Source organism: Siphateles boraxobius, unplaced genomic scaffold (genome assembly GCF_051911475.1).
Source record: "Siphateles boraxobius isolate OS27281-9 unplaced genomic scaffold, OSU_SipBor_1 77, whole genome shotgun sequence".
Classification (NCBI taxonomy): domain Eukaryota; kingdom Metazoa; phylum Chordata; class Actinopteri; order Cypriniformes; family Leuciscidae; genus Siphateles; species Siphateles boraxobius.
The window spans coordinates 5,909,487-5,925,134 of NW_027509205.1; the positions used below are offsets into that span (position 1 = coordinate 5,909,487).

Consider the following 15,648-nt stretch of genomic DNA (forward strand, 5'->3'; position numbering starts at 1 on the left):
TCTCTGCAGTCTTTTTTGCAACCCCATCATGCGTCTTTTTTCTTTATTCTTTTTTTCTTTTCCAATTTGTTTAAAAAACCGTCCTGTCCTTTGTTTCACCATCTCCCACCACTGTGCACGTGAGTCGTAAAAGTCCTGGAGGGTCTGCCATTGGCTGAACTGCTCCCTATACTCACTAACCACTTCCTCGTCCTCTAATAGGAAACAGTTCAGCTTCCACAGCCCTCCCCCTGCAGTCACACCCGTGGGGAGTGAAAGAGTGCAAGACAGCATCATGTGGTCGGAAAAAAAGAGGGGGGTCAATGTAGCATCGGTCGGCGGGAGGTCCCTGGTAAAAATATAGTCAATTCGAGAGGCTCTGGCACCGTCACCACTGAACCAGGTGAAGCCTTCCTCTCTTTGATGCATTGTTTTAAAACAGTCAACTAACTTAAAATCTTTGACTATATTTTGTAATAAAACCGATGTCTTGTCGACCTTAAAATCCTCTCCTACCCTCCTTCTGTCCTTTTTTGATAATACACAATTAAAATCCCCTGCTACCACTAGGGGAGCCCTGCCTAGCATGTGGGGTTGCAAGTCTTCTAAAAGCTCATACCTGTTATTTTTTTCAGTAAAACCATACATATTTAAAATGTTAAGATCCTTACCTAAAAAAGTCAGATTTGCTAAAATTGCCCGCCCGTCCCTCACCACAGTGCTGCCCTTCACCAAAAGGTTGGGATTTTTTATTAAAATAGCAACACCGTAATTTTTGTTAAAATTGGACCCACTCCAAATGGAAAATCCTGGGGTCCAAATCTCCTCCCACTTCCTGTAATTTGTTAAAAAGGGCAAACCACATTCTTGCAATAAAAACACATCTGACTTAAAAGTTTTTAAAAAGGATAACACACTCTGTGCTCGCAAAGTAGACCTCACACTTCTCACATTGATTGTAGAGATAGTGAGGGCCATGAGCAGTATGGTTAAAAATACAAGCATTAATAGAAGGATAAAACCAAAAGACTGCAGAAAATTACATTAAAATCATGTTATGTCATGTAGCACTTGCTTCTCCTTTTCCCCAGAAAAACTGGGATCAGGAGGGCAAATGCTCGCCGCCTCAGAGTCCACAGAGAGAACCTCTTGTGGCTCCTTCGGTGACGATGTTCTAAGCTTAACGTGCAAAAAGGAGACTTCATTGGGAGATTCTGCGGGCCACATACGGTCTAGATCTAACGAAGAGGAACTATCTAGCCGATGCGATGCCCGCAGCCTTTTCTCCTCTGTTTGAAGCAGAGGAGATCTCGCAGACCTTTTTTGCACCTGAGCATTGGGGAGTGAACCCTCGGATTCACCCCCACTATCCACCACACTAACCTCCGATACGGTGTAGAGTGAGGAAGCCGTTGCATCCTCCTCCTCCTCCTACATTTTGTTTTCACTTCTCTCTTGTTGGGGAACGGCTTCCTTACTCTGTTCGCTGTTAAAACTTGACTCCGCCCCTGTGGCCGCCCCACTTCCTTCCTCCTGCCCACTCCCTGAGGCTGGCTGGGAAATAGAATTTCCCGCCAAAACCTCAGGGACCGCCTCCTCCTTCCTTTGCTCTTTTGTTTGTTCCACATGTGGGGCGGCCATTTTGTTGCCTTTCAGTTTGTTGGCAAAACTTTTAGGGCAATCTCTGTAGAGATGGGATGACTCCCCACAGAGGTTGCACCGCCTGCCATTGGTACACTCTTCAAAAGTATGACCAATTTCTCTGCATTTCCCACATATCATTTCCTGGCATGCTTCAGCTAAGTGCCCAAACTTTCCACATTTTCTACATAATTTGGGCATACCCTGGTAGTGAATGTAGCCTCTGTTCTCACCCAACACAATCATAGAAGGCAGATGCTTCAGGCCCTGGTAGCCCCCAGCGTCTTCCCATTGTTTAATGGGAATTCGCCAGGAGCATGTCCAAATACCATCCTCATCTAAAACCTTGACTGGCTGGCTTCGAACTGTGCAAAATCTGCCCAGCCAGACACAAATGTCCTCCCCAGTCACTGTCTCATTAAACATTCTAACAATCACAGTTTTAAGTGTGTTGTCAGAGAGCTTTTCAACAGTAAACATGGAAAGCTGGGATTTAGCTACTTCAAATCTGTGCCAGAAATCATTCAGGTGGGAAACCGCTCTAAAACTAACATCAAATCCTTTGTTCAGGGGCAGAGTCACGATGCAATTCAGATCATCAGGTTTAAAATTTAGAGTTTTTTGGATCAGCTTCCTGGAGAAGTCAAGACGTGACATCCCCAGGAGCTTCCCCTCAACTTCTTTGAATAAAAAACGCACGCTGTGGTGCCTCCTCATGCCGGCACGGGCAGCCGACATGGTGGAGACACCAACAGCCTAAAACTTTAAAAAACAATAAATAAATAAATAAATAGATAAAAAGGTCTTACCTTAAAACAGAACCGGAATAAAAGCAGCTGGATCAATGTACCTCTCAAAAGTTTGGGGCTCAAGTCACTGAAGGACCCAAGCCAGAAAAACCTCCAAGAGGCGATCGCTGTCTCTACCCTAGGACCAGACACTTGATCTTAGCCAAAAGGCCGAGAAGCGATGACACAATGACGCAGAGGCGGGGGAGCCGTCAAAGGCCACGCCCACCTGGGCCGTGGCGAGAGGGTCTAAAGGTCGCCAGCAAACAAGCTCAGCTCACAGCAATACAAGCTCAGCTTGACTGTTGACACCGAAAATGGATCACAGCAGAGCGCACAACACGACACTTTGGAGTGCAACCTGGGATTTTGGACCAACAAACATTCTGCCCTAAAAGTGAGCGGGCAGACCAAAGCGTACGTCGTAGAGACTTGAAACTCTTGAGGGATGGTAGTACCCGCCCGGTCTACAACATCACCAAGGCTCGGCCCAATCGGCCCCAAGGTGGCGCTGCAGCGATCAGAAGTACGAAATGCCTCGTAACTCCTGAACCGTCCGTCGCAGACCCAAGTGTCTTACATCACCGGAATCCTTGGCTCGGGCCGAACAAGACACAGGCCTCGGATTCGATGGTTGCGCTGGCGAGATTTTCGGGTATTTGGGATTTTGTGAAAAAGCTACTTTTGCACACTAGTCCTAGGTCTTTCGCCCGATCTGACCCAAACCGGTGCAGAAAGATTCCCTGGAGTCTGATTGCCGACAGCGATGGGGAAAAAAGTCGGAATTTCGATTCACGTTGGCGACGGGACGCCAAAACGTTGGGAGTGGGCGAGGCGGGCTTTACTTAAATGGCCATAACTCTCCAACGGAATGAGACAATTACACCCAAGTCGGTACACCTGTGCACGGGCTCAGCCTGTGCTCAGGTGAAAAGGGATGTGGCGACTGGCCACTTGGTGGCGCTGTAAACAGTAAAAACAACAACATGAATACGGCCATAGGCGACTGTATGTCAGGTGATTTTTCACACATGCACAAGGTATTAATACCACATGATAGAACTCCTCATTCGGAACAACTTTGCTTCTAGGACCACTGCTGCCAATAAAAGCGCTGGTTGAATAATGGAGATTATTTGAAGAATGATGAAAAAAAAAACTAAAAAACAGCCCTACTTTTGCAGACTGGTCCTAGGTTGAGAGTTTTACATCTCTCGATCAACCACTGCAGTTCAATTCCCTGGACTTCCTAGGTCGTTAACTACCAGAAGAAGAGGAACTCGAACAATCTGCTCTTTTAACCAGTGTGTCCAGGGGAGAGCGCGAACGCAGTCCCCCACTACCATAAATTATGCAGTCGAGATTCCCACATTTGGGGAATTCGCAGGGGTCAGCACAACCGGAGTGCAATGGCCGAGCCTCGCCCTGGGTGAACCACCTTCCTGATCATGGTGTCTCCCCTGCCAGGTAAGTATGAATTCCCAGGCCTCCCGTCAGAGGCACCATGTCCCTCTCCGCAATCCTCACCAACGGTCGGACAATCAAACACACACCTGATTCAACTCATCAGCTCATTCGTAAAAACTCCAAGAGATAAGAGAGAGACATCAAAAACCTGCAGAGTCGGGCTCTTTTGCTGTTGTTGTTGTGGATGATGTTGTTTTCATGCTCCGGATCCATGAGCCAAAAATCAATTTCATACGCGGTCACCGGATAGTGGACGAATCAGATGTTAAACGAGATAAGAACAGAGTTGTTGTTTTTTTTTCCCTCTCACACCACCATTACCTGTATAGCATATGATCACCTACAACACCTTTAAAGCACCCATACACAGCAATATACGTTACTTCCATTAACACCTGCTGCCACACAAGACTAAAACATCTCTTTCATTGAACACAGTTTTTGGGGGTGCACCGTTCCCAGAAGTACTGCAATACCGGGTCGATGCGTGGAGTGGACGGAGCAAGCCCCTCTTCCATCTCCCAGTTCCAAAAATCAATTTAATATATGGTGCCCGGGTAGGGCACGTATCAGATATTAAACTGATAAGAACAGATTTTTTTTTCTTTCGAAAAAAGTTTATTGTCACATTGTTTCATTCCATTCTTTCAATATCCATTTTTTCCTTATAAAATCACATTTTTGCACATATCTTAAAACAACAAAAAGGACATAAGTTACAGTTAAAAATCAGTTATGTTGATGTGTTGTGTAAAAGTCCATGTATGTTGTGTGTTGTTTTAAAGTAAAGGTAAAATGGATTAAAATAAAATAGGAATGCAAATATAAAACAATAAAACAATAAAATATGCCAAATAAAACATCTCTTGTACAGGATCGAGGGTGAGTCCCTATCAAGAATGTCCATTCACTCCAGGTCTCCAGAACAGGCCCCAGACTCCTCGCTTCCAGTGCCCAGCGGAGATCCCCTCTCCTCCGGCCCGCTGGCCCGCTGTTCCCGTAGCCAGAGTGGTGAGGGTGCATCTACGGGCGGCCAGGTACGGTGGCGGCCGGGACCTTCTCCGTGTGACCTCGGCCCCCCCATCCGAATAACGACGTGCGGCCCACCCTGCAGCGTTGATGTTATCCTCTGCTCGCACGCGTGGAGGGGGACCGTCACGCGTTTCCCCACCAGCAGGTTTCTGGTGACCCAGATGGCATCCTTGATGTGGTTGAGGGTGAGCCAGAGCGAGGCAAACGTTGGTGGTGTCAACTCCTTCAAGCCCTGACCCACCCCCAGGATGGCGAGCTTATAGTCCACCTGGGCCCCACCCGCTGGCAGGCACGGGAAAAACAGGGGGCCTGTCTTGGCCCACAGGTCCCGCGCAGCGCCGCACTCCCAGAGCAGATGTTGAACGGTCTCCGGGGAACCACATCCGGACCGTGGGCAGGTGGAGTTTTTGGCCATGCCTCTGGAGTGCATAACCGCCCTGACCGGGAGGATCTCATGAGCCACCATCCACGACAAGTCTTTAAGCCTGTTCTGGAGAGCTGGGTGGGCTGCGTTCCTCCAAACATCTTTGGCCTCACCTAGTGTGAGGCCTGGAACCGGGCTCACCGATTCTCGATCCTGCACAAGAGAGATAAGAGACTTATGGTTAGTTAAAATGGTGGCATCATTTGTCTCTAAAAGATATTTCTTTAAAAATTTCTTAATAAAACTATGCTCTTTTGACAAATTAAAAGACACAGGACTTTTAAGATCAATGGGTAAAATTTTCAAAGTTCTTAGGTATGACCCCATCCAGAATCGGGTCATGGCTGCTGTCTTGTGTTCTCTGGATGGGGTCAGTGCGTACTGGATGTGGAGGGCGGCAAAGCGGCTGCCTAAAAACAGGTGGGGGTCTGGGAGGCCTTTCCCGCCATTCTCTTTTTTCTTTTTGACGACCTCCCTCTTTAGTCGTTCCCACTTGGACCCCCACAGGAAATAAAATACCGCCCTCTCCAGGTTGGCCAGGAATCGTCTTGGGGGACTAAAAACAGAACAGACAAGTAAAATCAGTGGTAAAATCACAGCTTTAAAAATTAAAATCTTGCCTTCAAACGTCAATTGTCTCAGTCCCCAAAAGCCCAGTCTTTGCCTGACTTTCCCTAACATGTCAGTCCAGTTTCCTTGTCCTCCACCCTCTCTGTCAAATTTTACACCTAAAATTTTCAAATCATTGTCTTTAAAATCCAAATCTAGTCCAACTGTGTCCACGTTCCCCCACGGCCCGAAGAGCTGGGCCTCGGACTTACTCCTATTGAGCTTGGCGCCCGAGGCCCGACCGTACCAGTCAGTCAAGTCCATTGCTCTTCGTACTGATAAAAGGTCAGTCGCTAAAAGGGTCACGTCATCCATATATAAAACACAGGTCGCCGTCAGTCCACCAGTCCCTGGGATGTCTAGTCCTTTAATCCATTTATCCCTTCTCAAGATTTGTGCCAGTGGCTCAATACAAGCCACATACAGAAGGGGAGATAAAGGACACCCCTGACGGACGCCGCTGTAGAGTTTTACAGCTTTGGATAAATGCCCGTTAACCAAAATTCTGCTAGACAGATCGTTGTACAGCAGTCCCACCCAGGCTATAAACCTCCCAGGAAACCCCATTTTTTCCAGTACCTGGAACAGGTACTGGTGCGAGACGCGATCAAAGGCTTTTTCGAAATCTAAATTTAGGACTACTAGCCGAATGTTTCTGTCTCTCGCAAAACAGATGGCGTCTCTGATCAGTACCAGGCTGTCCGTGATCTTCCTGCCGGGCACAGCGCATGCTTGATCCAGGTGGATTACGTCCTCTAAAACAGTCGACATACGTGTAGCTAAAATCTTACTAAAAAGTTTACAATCATAATTTAAAAGAGTGATTGGTCGCCAGTTTCTCAGGTCAGTCTTGTCCCCTTTTTTGTATAGTAATGTAACTATCCCTACTCTAAAGCTGTCTGGAAGTCTGTCAAGAGTCTCAAGTTCTTTAAAAACTGTCAATAAGTCGTGTGCTAAAATGTCCCAGAAAGTCAGATAAAACTCAAAGGGGAGTCCATCCAAGCCTGGGGACTTCCCCTTTTTAAAACCTTTTAGCGCTTTGTGCATTTCTAAAAGAGTAAAATCTTGGGATAAAAGCACATCTGGACTCTTTACCTTTTTATCTAAAAACCCTAAAACTTCCTCTAAGATGCCATTGTGTACCTCTTTAGTGCTGTATAAATTATTGTAAAAACTTTCAATTTCCCCTAAAATCAGATCTGTTGTATTTACCTCCCCACCTGTAAAAGTTTTTAAAGTATTAATTGACCCTCCCCGTGTTATTGTCTTTTTAAAAAAATATCTAGTACACTTTTCCCCTTCTTCTATTTCTCTCTCCTTACATCTTAAAATGACACCTTTAGTCTTTGTTTCGGACAAATCTGACATTTCTTTCTTTACTTCTTTAATTTCTTCTGTAAAATCCAATCCACTGTTTAAAAGGTTAAAATATCTCTGCAGTCTTTTTTGCAGCCCCATCATGCGTCTTTTTTCTTTATTCTTTTTTTCTTTTCCAATTTGTTTAAAAAACCGTCCTGTCCTTTGTTTCACCATCTCCCACCACTGTGCACGTGAGTCGAAAAAGTCTTGGAGGGTCTGCCATTGGCTGAACTGCTCCCTATATTCACTAATCACTTCCTCATCCTCTAATAGGGAGCAGTTCAGCTTCCACAGCCCTCCCCCTACGGTCACACCCGTGGGTAGTGAAAGGGTGCAGGAGAGCATCATGTGATCAGAAAAGAAGAGGGGGCTCAATGTAGCATCGGTCGGCGGGCAGTCCCTTGTAAAAACATAGTCAATTCGAGAGGCTCTGGCGCCATCACCACTGAACCAGGTGAAGCCCTCCTCTCTTTGATGCATTGTTTTAAAGCAGTCAACTAACTTAAAATCTTTGACTATATTTTGTAATAAAACCGATGTCTTGTCGACCTTAAAATCCTCTCCTACCCTCTTTCTATCCTGTCTTGATAAAACACAATTAAAATCCCCTGCTACCACTAGGGGAGCCCTCCCGAGCATGTGGGGCTGCAGGTCTTCTAAAAGCTCATACCTGTTGTTTTTACCTGTAAAACCATACACATTTAAAATGTTAAAATCCTTACCTAAAAAAGTCAGATTAGCTAAAATTGCCCGCCCATCCCTCACCACAGTGCTGCCCTTCACCAAAACATGGGGATTTTTTACTAAAATAGCAACACCGTCATTTTTGTTAAAATTGGACCCACTCCAGATGGAAAGTCCTGGGGTCCAAATCTCCTCCCACTTCCTGTAATTTGTTAAAAAAGGCAGACCACATTCTTGCAATAAAAACACATCTGACTTAAAAGATTTTAAAAAGGATAACACACTCTGTGCTCGTATATTGCTCTTCACACTTCTCACATTGATTGTGGAGATAGTGAGAGCCATGAGCAGTATGGTTAAAAGGGTGTGAGACATTTAAAAGCAACCAAGGGACTACAGAGATATAATTAAAATCATGTTATTTCTTGTTGCACTTGCCTTCCCTTTTCCCCAGATGAGCTGGGATCAGGGGGGCAAGTGCTTGACGCCTCAGGGCTCGCAGAGAAGGCCTCTTGCGAATCCTTTGGCGATGATGTTCTTAGCTTGAAATGCAGAAAAGAGACTTCATTAGGAGATTCTGCGGGCCACATACGGTCTAGATCTTCCATGGGGGAACTATCTAGCCGATGCGCTACCCGCAGCTTTTTCTCCTCTGTTTGAACCAGAGGAGATCTCGCAGTTCTTTTCTGCACTTGAGCATTGGGGAGCGAAACATCTGTTTCACTCCCACTCGTGGACACACTAACCTCAGACACGGTTACTAGGGAGGAAGCCATTTCCTCCTCTTCATCCTCCATACTGTCTTCTTTTTCAATTTCATTTTGAGGATTGGCTTCCTCCCCCTCACCAACTGCCAGAATTGACTCCGCCCCTGTGGCCGCCCCACTTCCTCCTTCCTGTCCAATCCCTGAGGCTGGCTGGGGGTTTGAATTTCCCGCCGAAACCTCGGGGCCCGCCTCCTCAATTGTTTGTTCTTTGGGTGGGGCGGCCATTTTGTTGCTTTTTAACTTGTTGGCAAAACTTTTAGGGCAGTCTCTGTAGAGATGGGATGATTCTCCACAGAGGTTGCACTTTCTGCCATTTTGGCACTCTTCAAAAATGTGCCCAATTTCTCTGCACTTCCTACACACTACTTCTTGGCATGCCTCGGCGAGATGTCCAAGTTTGCCACACTTGCGGCATAGCTTGGGCATCCCTTGGTAATGGATGTAGCCTCTATTCTCTCCCAACACAATCATAGAAGGTATTTGACTCAGGCCATGGTAGCTGTTGGGATCTGCCCATTGTTTAATGGGCACTCTCCACGCACAGCTCCAGATACCGTCTTCATCTAAAACCTTGACTGGTTGTCCACGAATAGAGCAATATCTTGCCAACCATACAGAAATATCTTCTCCACTAACTGTTTCATTAAACATCCTGACAATCACAACTTTCAGTGAATTATCAGTCAGTTTTTCCACAGTGAACATGGAGAAATTGGCTTTACACATTTCAAATCGAGTCCAAAAAGTACTTAGCAAGGAAGCAGAAGCAAAACTTACATCAAAGCCATGATTCAGGGGCAGAGTCAACAGGCAGTTTATGTCCACAACCTTAAAACCGAGTAACTGTTGGATGCACTTCCTAGAAAAGTCCAGCCTGGACATGACCTGGAGAGTGCCATCCTCTTTTGGTTTAAATTTAAAACGCACGCTGTGGTGCCTCCTCATGCCGGCACGAGCAGCCGACATGTTGGAGGCACCACTAGCCTGCTGCGGCTAAAACCCAACAATAAATATACAATAAATAAATTAAAACCTGCTTACCTTAAAACCAGAAGATTCCTCGTAGAACGAGTCGTCAATTAAAAGCCGCTTGTCAATGTACCTCCTGAAGGGTGTGTGTCCCGTGTGACAAGCAACACACGAGACCAAGTCCAACAAGAGGCGATCGCTGTCTCTACCTTAGGACCAGACACTTGATCTTAGCCAAAAGGCCGAGAAGCGATGACACAATGACGCAGAGGCGGGGGAGCCGTCAAAGGCCACGCCCACCTGGGCCGTGGCGAGAGGGTCTAAAGGTCGCCAGCAAACAAGCTCAGCTCACAGCAATACAAGCTCAGCTTGACTGTTGACACCGAAAATGGATCACAGCAGAGCGCACAACACGACACTTTGGAGTGCAACCTGGGATTTTGGACCAACAAACATTCTGCCCTAAAAGTGAGCGGGCAGACCAAAGCGTACGTCGTAGAGACTTGAAACTCTTGAGGGATGGTAGTACCCGCCCGGTCTACAACATCACCAAGGCTCGGCCCAATCGGCCCCAAGGTGGCGCTGCAGCGATCAGAAGTACGAAATGCCTCGTAACTCCTGAACCGTCCGTCGCAGACCCAAGTGTCTTACATCACCGGAATCCTTGGCTCGGGCCGAACAAGACGCAGGCCTCGGATTCGATGGTTGCGCTGGCGAGATTTTCGGGTATTTGGGATTTTGTGAAAAAGCTACTTTTGCACACTAGTCCTAGGTCTTTCGCCCGATCTGACCCAAACCGGTGCAGAAAGATTCCCTGGAGTCTGATTGCCGACAGCGATGGGGAAAAAAGTCGGAATTTCGATTCACGTTGGCGACGGGATGCCAAAACGTTGGGAGTGGGCGAGGCGGGCTTTACTTAAATGGCCATAACTCTCCAACGGAATGAGACAATTACACCCAAGTCGGTACACCTGTGCACGGGCTCAGCCTGTGCTCAGGTGAAAAGGGATGTGGCGACTGGCCACTTGGTGGCGCTGTAAACAGTAAAAACAACAACATGAATACGGCCATAGGCGACTGTATGTCAGGTGATTTTTCACACATGCACAAGGTATTAATACCACATGATAGAACTCCTCATTCGGAACAACTTTGCTTCTAGGACCACTGCTGCCAATAAAAGCGCTGGTTGAATAATGGAGATTATTTGAAGAATGATGAAAAAAAAAACTAAAAAACAGCCCTACTTTTGCAGACTGGTCCTAGGTTGAGAGTTTTACATCTCTCGATCAACCACTGCAGTTCAATTCCCTGGACTTCCTAGGTCGTTAACTACCAGAAGAAGAGGAACTCGAACAATCTGCTCTTTTAACCAGTGTGTCCAGGGGAGAGCGCGAACGCAGTCCCCCACTACCATAAATTATGCAGTCGAGATTCCCACATTTGGGGAATTCGCAGGGGTCAGCACAACCGGAGTGCAATGGCCGAGCCTCGCCCTGGGTGAACCACCTTCCTGATCATGGTGTCTCCCCTGCCAGGTAAGTATGAATTCCCAGGCCTCCCGTCAGAGGCACCGTGTCCCTCTCCGCAATCCTCACCAACGGTCGGACAATCAAACACACACCTGATTCAACTCATCAGCTCATTCGTAAAAACTCCAAGGGATAAGAGAGAGACATCAAAAACCTGCAGAGTCGGGCTCTTTTGCTGTTGTTGTTGTGGATGATGTTGTTTTCATGCTCCGGATCCATGAGCCAAAAATCAATTTCATACGCGGTCACCGGATAGTGGACGAATCAGATGTTAAACGAGATAAGAACAGAGTTGTTGTTTTTTTTTCCCTCTCACACCACCATTACCTGTATAGCATATGATCACCTACAACACCTTTAAAGCACCCATACACAGCAATATACGTTACTTCCATTAACACCTGCTGCCACACAAGACTAAAACATCTCTTTCATTGAACACAGTTTTTGGGGGTGCACCGTTCCCAGAAGTACTGCAATACCGGGTCGATGCGTGGAGTGGACGGAGCAAGCCCCTCTTCCATCTCCCAGTTCCAAAAATCAATTTAATATATGGTGCCCGGGTAGGGCACGTATCAGATATTAAACTGATAAGAACAGATTTTTTTTTCTTTCGAAAAAAGTTTATTGTCACATTGTTTCATTCCATTCTTTCAATATCCATTTTTTCCTTATAAAATCACATTTTTGCACATATCTTAAAACAACAAAAAGGACATAAGTTACAGTTAAAAATCAGTTATGTTGATGTGTTGTGTAAAAGTCCATGTATGTTGTGTGTTGTTTTAAAGTAAAGGTAAAATGGATTAAAATAAAATAGGAATGCAAATATAAAACAATAAAACAATAAAATATGCCAAATAAAACATCTCTTGTACAGGATCGAGGGTGAGTCCCTATCAAGAATGTCCATTCACTCCAGGTCTCCAGAACAGGCCCCAGACTCCTCGCTTCCAGTGCCCAGCGGAGATCCCCTCTCCTCCGGCCCGCTGGCCCGCTGTTCCCGTAGCCAGAGTGGTGAGGGTGCATCTACGGGCGGCCAGGTACGGTGGCGGCCGGGACCTTCTCCGTGTGACCTCGGCCCCCCCATCCGAATAACGACGTGCGGCCCACCCTGCAGCGTTGATGTTATCCTCTGCTCGCACGCGTGGAGGGGGACCGTCACGCGTTTCCCCACCAGCAGGTTTCTGGTGACCCAGATGGCATCCTTGATGTGGTTGAGGGTGAGCCAGAGCGAGGCAAACGTTGGTGGTGTCAACTCCTTCAAGCCCTGACCCACCCCCAGGATGGCGAGCTTATAGTCCACCTGGGCCCCACCCGCTGGCAGGCACGGGAAAAACAGGGGGCCTGTCTTGGCCCACAGGTCCCGCGCAGCGCCGCACTCCCAGAGCAGATGTTGAACGGTCTCCGGGGAACCACATCCGGACCGTGGGCAGGTGGAGTTTTTGGCCATGCCTCTGGAGTGCATAACCGCCCTGACCGGGAGGATCTCATGAGCCACCATCCACGACAAGTCTTTAAGCCTGTTCTGGAGAGCTGGGTGGGCTGCGTTCCTCCAAACATCTTTGGCCTCACCTAGTGTGAGGCCTGGAACCGGGCTCACCGATTCTCGATCCTGCACAAGAGAGATAAGAGACTTATGGTTAGTTAAAATGGTGGCATCATTTGTCTCTAAAAGATATTTCTTTAAAAATTTCTTAATAAAACTATGCTCTTTTGACAAATTAAAAGACACAGGACTTTTAAGATCAATGGGTAAAATTTTCAAAGTTCTTAGGTATGACCCCATCCAGAATCGGGTCATGGCTGCTGTCTTGTGTTCTCTGGATGGGGTCAGTGCGTACTGGATGTGGAGGGCGGCAAAGCGGCTGCCTAAAAACAGGTGGGGGTCTGGGAGGCCTTTCCCGCCATTCTCTTTTTTCTTTTTGACGACCTCCCTCTTTAGTCGTTCCCACTTGGACCCCCACAGGAAATAAAATACCGCCCTCTCCAGGTTGGCCAGGAATCGTCTTGGGGGACTAAAAACAGAACAGACAAGTAAAATCAGTGGTAAAATCACAGCTTTAAAAATTAAAATCTTGCCTTCAAACGTCAATTGTCTCAGTCCCCAAAAGCCCAGTCTTTGCCTGACTTTCCCTAACATGTCAGTCCAGTTTCCTTGTCCTCCACCCTCTCTGTCAAATTTTACACCTAAAATTTTCAAATCATTGTCTTTAAAATCCAAATCTAGTCCAACTGTGTCCACGTTCCCCCACGGCCCGAAGAGCTGGGCCTCGGACTTACTCCTATTGAGCTTGGCGCCCGAGGCCCGACCGTACCAGTCAGTCAAGTCCATTGCTCTTCGTACTGATAAAAGGTCAGTCGCTAAAAGGGTCACGTCATCCATATATAAAACACAGGTCGCCGTCAGTCCACCAGTCCCTGGGATGTCTAGTCCTTTAATCCATTTATCCCTTCTCAAGATTTGTGCCAGTGGCTCAATACAAGCCACATACAGAAGGGGAGATAAAGGACACCCCTGACGGACGCCGCTGTAGAGTTTTACAGCTTTGGATAAATGCCCGTTAACCAAAATTCTGCTAGACAGATCGTTGTACAGCAGTCCCACCCAGGCTATAAACCTCCCAGGAAACCCCATTTTTTCCAGTACCTGGAACAGGTACTGGTGCGAGACGCGATCAAAGGCTTTTTCGAAATCTAAATTTAGGACTACTAGCCGAATGTTTCTGTCTCTCGCAAAACAGATGGCGTCTCTGATCAGTACCAGGCTGTCCGTGATCTTCCTGCCGGGCACAGCGCATGCTTGATCCAGGTGGATTACGTCCTCTAAAACAGTCGACATACGTGTAGCTAAAATCTTACTAAAAAGTTTACAATCATAATTTAAAAGAGTGATTGGTCGCCAGTTTCTCAGGTCAGTCTTGTCCCCTTTTTTGTATAGTAATGTAACTATCCCTACTCTAAAGCTGTCTGGAAGTCTGTCAAGAGTCTCAAGTTCTTTAAAAACTGTCAATAAGTCGTGTGCTAAAATGTCCCAGAAAGTCAGATAAAACTCAAAGGGGAGTCCATCCAAGCCTGGGGACTTCCCCTTTTTAAAACCTTTTAGCGCTTTGTGCATTTCTAAAAGAGTAAAATCTTGGGATAAAAGCACATCTGGACTCTTTACCTTTTTATCTAAAAACCCTAAAACTTCCTCTAAGATGCCATTGTGTACCTCTTTAGTGCTGTATAAATTATTGTAAAAACTTTCAATTTCCCCTAAAATCAGATCTGTTGTATTTACCTCCCCACCTGTAAAAGTTTTTAAAGTATTAATTGACCCTCCCCGTGTTATTGTCTTTTTAAAAAAATATCTAGTACACTTTTCCCCTTCTTCTATTTCTCTCTCCTTACATCTTAAAATGACACCTTTAGTCTTTGTTTCGGACAAATCTGACATTTCTTTCTTTACTTCTTTAATTTCTTCTGTAAAATCCAATCCACTGTTTAAAAGGTTAAAATATCTCTGCAGTCTTTTTTGCAGCCCCATCATGCGTCTTTTTTCTTTATTCTTTTTTTCTTTTCCAATTTGTTTAAAAAACCGTCCTGTCCTTTGTTTCACCATCTCCCACCACTGTGCACGTGAGTCGAAAAAGTCTTGGAGGGTCTGCCATTGGCTGAACTGCTCCCTATATTCACTAATCACTTCCTCATCCTCTAATAGGGAGCAGTTCAGCTTCCACAGCCCTCCCCCTACGGTCACACCCGTGGGTAGTGAAAGGGTGCAGGAGAGCATCATGTGATCAGAAAAGAAGAGGGGGCTCAATGTAGCATCGGTCGGCGGGCAGTCCCTTGTAAAAACATAGTCAATTCGAGAGGCTCTGGCGCCATCACCACTGAACCAGGTGAAGCCCTCCTCTCTTTGATGCATTGTTTTAAAGCAGTCAACTAACTTAAAATCTTTGACTATATTTTGTAATAAAACCGATGTCTTGTCGACCTTAAAATCCTCTCCTACCCTCTTTCTATCCTGTCTTGATAAAACACAATTAAAATCCCCTGCTACCACTAGGGGAGCCCTCCCGAGCATGTGGGGCTGCAGGTCTTCTAAAAGCTCATACCTGTTGTTTTTACCTGTAAAACCATACACATTTAAAATGTTAAAATCCTTACCTAAAAAAGTCAGATTAGCTAAAATTGCCCGCCCATCCCTCACCACAGTGCTGCCCTTCACCAAAACATGGGGATTTTTTACTAAAATAGCAACACCGTCATTTTTGTTAAAATTGGACCCACTCCAGATGGAAAGTCCTGGGGTCCAAATCTCCTCCCACTTCCTGTAATTTGTTAAAAAAGGCAGACCACATTCTTGCAATAAAAACACATCTGACTTAAAAGATTTTAAAAAGGATAACACA

At 46.2% G+C, this 15,648-nt stretch overlaps 2 non-coding genes and 2 pseudogenes across 2 annotated transcripts; all 4 read right to left on the reverse strand.

The window, feature by feature from the left end:
* Positions 1-3,719: 3,719 nt before the first annotated feature.
* LOC143726708 (U1 spliceosomal RNA) lies at positions 3,720-3,883 on the reverse strand. The gene has a single exon (XR_013198942.1). It is a non-coding gene; the product is annotated as a U1 spliceosomal RNA (small nuclear RNA).
* Positions 3,884-4,317: 434 nt separating this feature from the next.
* On the reverse strand, positions 4,318-4,495 carry LOC143727330 (U2 spliceosomal RNA; annotated as a pseudogene).
* A 6,606-nt stretch (positions 4,496-11,101) lies between these two features.
* On the reverse strand, positions 11,102-11,265 carry LOC143726710 (U1 spliceosomal RNA). The gene has a single exon (XR_013198945.1). It is a non-coding gene; the product is annotated as a U1 spliceosomal RNA (small nuclear RNA).
* Positions 11,266-11,699: 434 nt separating this feature from the next.
* Positions 11,700-11,877, reverse strand: LOC143727331 (U2 spliceosomal RNA; annotated as a pseudogene).
* Between the last annotated feature and the right edge of the window lie 3,771 nt (positions 11,878-15,648).